This window comes from Coffea arabica, chromosome 7e (assembly GCF_036785885.1).
Source record: "Coffea arabica cultivar ET-39 chromosome 7e, Coffea Arabica ET-39 HiFi, whole genome shotgun sequence".
In the NCBI taxonomy this organism is placed as follows: domain Eukaryota; kingdom Viridiplantae; phylum Streptophyta; class Magnoliopsida; order Gentianales; family Rubiaceae; genus Coffea; species Coffea arabica.
The window spans coordinates 415,944-424,112 of NC_092323.1; positions in this window are offsets into that span (position 1 = coordinate 415,944).

An 8,169-nucleotide genomic window follows, 5' to 3' on the forward strand; every position below is an offset into this window, starting at 1 on the left:
ACAAAGTTGGGAGGTTCTAGGAGGGTCTTTCCCTAGGGTTGCTCATCAGTTTCTACACTTGAAACTTGTTATAAACTTCCTTCTTATTTCGTTGGTGATAATTCTTTCCTCATCGTCCCAAATTCTGATTCCTTACAACCTGATTTTATTCTTCAATTTGAAGGTACAAAAGCTGCCTATCTCGATCTTGCTCCATTTGTGCAAGATAGGCCATACCAACAACAAATTGCAATGAATTATGTAACTTTGCACAATCATATTAGGGACTTTTCTAACCTGATTGAGCGTCACTATGAAGATCCTTATCTTATGAATGTGAATGGTAAGCTGTCAAGTGATTTTATACCTACAAATGCTAATCGTGTGATTTATTGTGTAGGTCCAAATTCGACCATTCGTGACACAAGGCTGATTAGAGAGCTTTGGAGTGGTTGGAGTAAAGCCTTGAGTTTTCCATGGCGGATTGTGAGCATTTTCAAGCTGACCAAGAGACATGTGCACCGAATTACAATAATCATGACGTATGCAAGTATCATTCATTCCAAGAGAGCCAATATGTGGAGATTTGAGGTGTCATACTGCCAACTCTTGTAGTACCATTCATTTCCAAACACGATTTGAGGACAAATCTTTTTCAAGAGGAGGGGAATGATACGAAATATGGCCGCTTATGGGCCATGTTTTGGGCTGCAAGAGATTGAATCTTTTAGTAATAGTTAGTAGTTTATTTTCTAGATTTCTATTTTATGTGCTAGGAATAAATTCGGTCCAAGACCTCATGGATCCGATTTATAGAGTCTAGGCTCACTATTACTTATGTTGGTTAATTAGCTTTTATTGGGTTATGTTGGGCCAGCTTAAAGCCTTCATTGGATCGATTATAAGCTGACCATTAGATAGTGGATTTGAGTAGTAGAATCGGCCCAAAGGCCTAGCCTAGCCGAGTTAGGGTTTTCAAATTGTATGGCTATATATAGCCAAGGCAAGAGACCTTCATAATCAATTTTTGACATCAATAAAATTGTGAGTTTTTCACTTTTCTCTTTCCAAGAGAGCCTCTTTGAATATTTGAGAATCTTTCTCAAATTGTTCAATTGAACGTATCAATCAAGTAACTCCTTGGTTGTGGCATTCCTCTACCTATAGTTTGGTTCACTAATTCGTTAGGTAACGGGTTGAGATAATATCAATAGTGTTCGTTATCTCGGGGATTAGATTTGGGTCAAATTTTCGCTGCTAAACCGTTGGTGAATTGGTTGTCTAGATTGTGGATTCACATCAGTCAACATTTTCCAACGTTGTTTGGCTAACATTGTCTTGTTAAAACTTTGGAGATCCTTGATACCCAAACCCACCTTTCTTTTCAGTCCAGACAATTTTTTCCAGTCTACTCCATGAATCCTCTTTCTTTCTCTTTTTTTCCCCTACCAAAACCTTGCCATTTCTCTACAGATATCCATGCACAGTATTTTACAATACCTCATATCATATGTTGGTAGGGCTAAAACCACTGATTTTAACAAACTTCATTTCCTACTTGACTTAGGAGTTTTTCTTTCCACCCTCCAGTCTGCTGATGACTTCCTCTTTTATGGAATTAAACAACTACTTCTTTGATCTCCCAATGACCATTGGGAGACCTAGATATTTGCTTTGTTTTGCTAACTTCATACCATCCAACGTGCTCAAGATCTCATCCTTCCTTCTCTCATCTGTGTTCTTACTGAAAAATTTTGAAGATTTCTCAGCATTGATAATTTGTCTTGAAGCCTCCCCATATGTTTCAAGTATCTTCATTACTTGCAAGCCTCCTTTTTGTTGGCTCTACAGAAGATAAGTGTGCCATCTGTCGAAAATAGGTGAGATAGAGTTGGAATAGAATGAGCTATTTTTAACCCAAAAATACTGTGATCCTACATAGCATTCTTCAGTAGGTTAGATAGTCCTTTAGAAACTAGGAGAAACAAGAATGGAGATAGCAGATCTTCTTGTCTGATTCCTCTAGTAGGTCTCACAAAACCTCTCCTCTCACCATTTATATTTATAGAATAAGTCACAAAAGACATATATTTTAGAATCCACCTAATCCAAACCACAAATAGCCATTCCACTCTATTATAGGCTTTGGATATGTTAAGTTTCAAGGCCATAAAAACATTGGATCCATTTCTCCTAATATTATCAATGATTTATCTCCTAGGAATAAAGGTAGATTGATTAACACTAATGTAGTACTCTAGCAAAGGCTTCATGATACGAATCCCGTTGATGATGAAATTCATGACAACGAACCCCGGATCGATGGTGATTATCGCAAGCTTGAATTTTAGCAGAATTTTCTACTTGGACCTCTCTAATCCCCATGTGATACGAACCAAGAGACACCATTGAGCATAGTTCGAGTACCTCTAGGACCCGTGACGCGCGCACATGCTAAGAAGATGCGAGAGGAACTCCAAGGACTTGTTCGTGAGGTGCAAAGCCAAGAAATTGTCCCCAAAGTCATTGAGGGACTTGAGCATGAAGTAATAAAGGTTGTTCATGTGGTTCAAATCAAGGAGGATGACAATTGAAGGCTTTCTAGTTTGAGTATCTTGTTTAGCCATTTAAGTAGTTGTTTGGAGTCTTATTTTGTCATTTCAATTCAAGGGCAAAGTCGGCCAGCTTGCAAGCTAGAAAGGGCCGACTCTAGTACCCCTAAATTGTAGGAGCCTTTTTCGTTTTATTTCCCTTAGGTCTAGCCTTTCCATTACACGTTAGGTTTTCCATTTGTATGGCTATAAATAGCCTACCAAGGGTCATGTTTCATTCATTCAATCATTCAATTAATACAATACAAATTGAGAGTTGTAGACACCAAATTTTTGGTGTTTTATTATTTATTTATTTACTATTTGTTTTTATTTGTTCTATTTTTATTCGTCACATTTAGTTTTATTTACTTTTAGTTTTAGTTATTTTAACCATTTTAGCTATAATTTCTCAAAGGAAAAAGAAAAGTGTTCAAAAAATATGTTTTAGTTGTTTAGGATTTAGTTTCATTATTTAAAGAAAAAAAGGAAAAATGAAAAATGGAAAAATGAAAAAAAATGAATTGGAATTTGCACTTTGTTGTTTCTAGCTTATTTATTTTTCGTCCAATGGTAATTAAATTGTTTTGTTATTTATTTTTACTATTATCAACTTGTTCGTCCAATGGAAAAAAAAGAGATGTCGCGCATGCAAGCTGCGTTTTTATGCAGCTTGCAAACAGAGGACTGGGCAGCCCCTTAGCTGCAATTTGTTGGAAAATGGTTGAGGGTTTAGGTCTTGTTGGGGTTCCCGTATAAATAGAAAAGAGCAAGGCAGCCGCAAGGGAGGGGGGAGGATACAGAGAGTGAGATAGAAGTTGACGGCTGGTAGAGAAACTGAAAAGAGAGAGAGCAGCGGGAGAGAGCTAGCACACAGGAGAGGGTTTAAAGGCAAAAAACGAAACAGAGAGGAAAAAGGAGAGATTGGTAAGTGACGGCTGGGTCCGGAGGAGAAAACAGAGGGCTGTGCAAAAGGTTAGAACTTTGAGAGAGGTAAAAGCTGAGGAAAAGAGAGCTAGGGTGACGGTTAGAATCTGGGAGGTGAGGAGAGAAAGACTGGAAAGACTGGAAGGAACGGGAGACCCGCGAGTTTGGGGGAAACGAAAGAAAAATCAGAACTTGAGATTCGGAAGAAGGCAAGAGGAAAACCGAGGAAGCTGTAACCTGAAGCAACAAACCTGAGCAAAGGATTTGCTCACCTTCACGCCACCAGCAGAGGCGGATCTTCATCAAGAAAGCCTGAGTACTGTAAGTAGTTCCTTCCCTTTAGATCCCTGCATCTCTTTGAATAATGTTTAGTGACTTTGCTTATGGAAAGATCACTGCTTTGCTTGTCTACTCTGCCGCCCCTTTTGTTTCATGATCACCAAGAGTTTATTTCTTATCTGTGGGTAAAAGGTCCAGTCTTGTGGCTGTGGATGATGTCTATATGATAAAGAAAGGAACCAATGCTTGATGTTTACATGATAGAGGAGTCAGCGTCCAGTGTTTGCCATTTTGTTTCCAATGTCACTTGGTCCCTCTCTGTTTCATGTTTGACTGGTTTGAGTTTATGAATAAATTACTTTGCTGGCAACAAAAAATGAATACCGCTGATTTCTTTTGCTTGTTCCAGATTTGCATGCTCCTTTGTGAATATATTTTCCAGATTTGCATTTTACTCTCTTCGAAATTTTTGTGCTTAAGTCTAAGGAATTTGGCTGCCTAAAAGTATGAAGAATGCTTTACGATCCTCCTGTCTGGATTAGTTTTGCCCTGGACTGAGTTTCGTGCATGAAGCTTGCTGCAATTAGTGTAAGATTCTCGGTTTGTTGCAACAGTGAGGCTTGAAGTTCTCACCCGTAGCTTGGGGTCTATGGGCTGGATTGTAGTTGCTTGTGTAGTTTCGTGTCTTGCTTTCAGCAGTAAAATATTGAGTTGTGCATTTTTGCTAGCTTGGGTTTCATTTGCATGATATATGTGATCAATGAGAAAAGGAAAAACTGTTGCGCTTAAAACATGCATGCTGCCGCAAGTCCCTTTCTTTTTTTTTTCTTTCTTGTCATTGGTGCTGCAATTTTTGTCCTGCAACAGCTTTTGAAATTGGTTTTAGATATCCTTTGCTTGTTTCATTTGGTGTTGAAGGGATGAGAGGGAAGGTTTGGCATTGATGTTTGTGTGTGTAAGGAAAAAGTGGAACAAAATGCAGCAGCCTGCTTGTTTGTTGCAGGAACTCTAGCTGCATTTTTCGTTCTTTCTTTGTTGTTGGGCAGACCAGTTTTTCTTGTTGTCATGTGGTAATGGATGTTGTCTTCAATGGGATAAGTGAGGTTTGAGTTGGCATGTTTGAGCCTAAAATGTTTGAATCATGTTTGAGCATTTGCTGGAAAATGCATTTCAGTTTGCTGAACCAGAAACTCACGGCTTTATCTTGTTGTTTTCTTCCATTTCGGTTCCAAGCTTTGCTGATTTTATTAAATAATACTTCCAGCATGTTTCTCTCTTAGTTTGTTTGCATGAATGTGTTTAATTTGAATAAGGAATTGGCATGAACATGGTTGCAAGGAAAGAGATTTGCTGAAGTTATAAAATGTTGCAGCAGTTCATTCATTTGAATTCATTGCAGAAAATTTTGCTTCCTACGTATACATGCATGCAGATACCTTTCAGGAAAAATTACATTCCAACCCCCCAAGTCCCCTTTGTTTCACTATGACCCAACCAATTGAATAATTTCCTCAATTTGGTCCTTGACAATTTTAATTCTACAACTTCATTGCTTGTTTGTTTTAATTAATTACCATGCTTTGTTTCAGTTGCATTTAATTCATGACTTTAGGGGCTTTATGACCAAGTGAGCTTGTGTTTGCCTATTTTCCCAAATAAATTGGTACCTTGACCATTTCTTTTATTTTGGAGGATAAATAAATGATTTCACTCCATTTAGGACATCAACTCAAGAGAGGTATAACTTCTTTTATCTTTTTTTTGTCTCTCCTATGTGATCCAACGTGCTACGTGAAAATTGCATGTCTACTTGCTTCCCTTGTTTTTCTTTAATTCCTTTCATTTTCTTTATTTACTTTTGCTTTTTATTTAAGTTATTCTTTATAGGGTATGTGTACACCTCTTGGCTTGTAATAGATAGGGCTTGGAAAGCACTTGATGAAGACCTATTGAAGACATGTGCCTAGCTAGCAAATGTAATAGGTTCATTAGCTTGATTGCTTGCTTTTGTTGCTATGTGTTAATTTGCTTTATTAGGTTCTTGCATCTAGTCGAGCATGCTAATTGTTATGTGCTATGTGTTTATAGGTGTTTGGCATGTCTAATCGCTTTCCATAGCCATGAATGAATGTGATGGATGAATGTACGTCACCACACTAGTCCAATGCTAGTTGTGGCTCATTATTTCATTAGGAATTCATAGAAAGGGCTAGTCCAACGCTAGACCCAATAGGCCATCCCCTTTTGTTAGTGCATATTTGCGTGTTCACTATATGTCATGCATTTTTCTTAGTTTTATCATTGGCATGCTCCTCGAACCCCTTTTTCCCCTCATTTTTAGGTTTTGCATCTCATACTAGTTATAGGGTTCATTTGCTTGAGTGTCCCCTTTCGATAAGGGAAACGAGCGAGTGTGGCTATCCAATAGCCTTAGCACGCTAGTTCCCCCTTCTAATCAAAGGGAAGATTAAAGTCACAAAGTTAGGACTCCCCGTTCCCATCTTGATGCATTCCTATAGGATTCATGCATTTTATTCATTCACTATCACATACACTTACTTCATATTCTATCCTTTTTCTCACTTCACACTACTTTAATTTTGCACGTTTTCACTCAACCACTTACACTTTATATAATATCACTCGCACACATGCACTTTATGTTGTTTTCACATTATCATTCTTTACTCACCTCACCTTGTAAATACATTTGCACACCTCCACTTACATCCTATTATTTTATCACTTCTCTCACTTCACACAAACTCACATTTTCACATGGCATGCACTCCACTCATTTTTACGTCATTTAGGATTATGTGTGACCTCTCCAAAGGATCATTATTGGGCTTCACAATTAATGTGATTGGCACCACTCAACCTTTGAAGAGAAATTTCCCCATGTCCCCCTAGGTCTAGGTTTTTGCATTCATATAGTCATATCCAACACGCGATACATACTTGGGTAGAAAAATTAGGAAAGGTGGGGCTAAATCACACAACTAGCCTTGGCTAGGTCGAAGGGGTGCCTTGGATTTTTATCCTTGCCTTCCCCTTCGTCAAATGTGACTCCCGAACCTTTTTCGTTGGTTTACGTGGACTAGGAGTCGTTCAAAAGGGGTTTCTTTCTATCTTTCCTTTAGAAAATTTCTTTTTGGGTGACTTGGTACACCCTAACTCTATACCAAGTGGCGACTCCATTTTTCATTAAAAACCCCCTTTTGAACTTTGTTTGGCCAAATCGTCGCATTCTCAAGTCCCATGGCCTTTTACTTTTCATTTACACACGTTCACATTCCACTACACACTTTCACCACAACATCATCAAAAAGTGGGGCGCGACAAGAGTTTCTTGGTTTCTTCAAGGCTTCTTGAATACCTTAGAATTTCTCTAGGTATTCGTGACTTATCAATCTAGAATCACACTAGATTGTGGCGTCCTCTACTTTTATACCAAGGTTCGTTAACCACGTGATTAACGTGTTGAGATCATCCGCTCCAAGCTTGGTATCCTCTTGTCGATCCTGAGTCTAATCTCTTACAGGTTTCGTCACAACAGTTGGCGACGTTCGTATCAGTTGGTATCAAAGCTAGTTAAGAGGTATCATGTTACATCCCTTTACTTGTTTTCGTTTCGGGTCAAGTTATTCAAAATTCTGATTTGGTGTTTGTCGAATTTTTGGTTTTGTGTTTTGCGTTAATTTTTCCAGATTTGTTCATTGTTTATTCGTGTCTAGTTGTGTTAGTCATAGAGTCGTTCTTGTTGTGTCCAAAAAAAAAAATTCCTACCACTAGGGTTTCTAGTCTAGCAAGTTCAAATTCTGTTTTGTGTTTCTTAAAAAAAAAAAAATCCTGTTTTCGTGTCTAGATTGTTGTCTGTTAATTTTTCCAGAATTCTTGCATCGTGTTCTAGCGTCTAGTTGTCATTAGTTGTTGTGGTTGTTTGTGTTTTGCCCAGAAAAACAAAAAAATAACGGAAACAAGACCAAAAGAAAATTTTGCAGCCGCTAGGGCTTTCTTGTGCCTTCATATCGTGTCTTGTGTTATTGTGAGCAATCTGTCCAGAAACTCTTTGTTGCAAATTGCTACTGATTTTGGCCAGATTGTAGTCTACTTTTGTGTCACTTTGGTTGTGAAAACAACCCAGCAAAAGTGTCAAAAAAAAAGTAAGTCGCGTACCATTGTTCTTGAGTCGTGTTTGCTGGAAATTTTTCTTCTTGAATTGCCGAAACTGTTTTTTCCTTTCAACCTTGAATTTTTGTGTTGATTCTTGCAAATCTTGGACACCAAAACCTAACTTGGGTAGTTCTTGAGCTTCTTGATCGAAAATCTTGGAGTTCTTGGATCAACCAAGACTGATTTGGTAGTTCTTGATTACACATCGAGGGTTTCT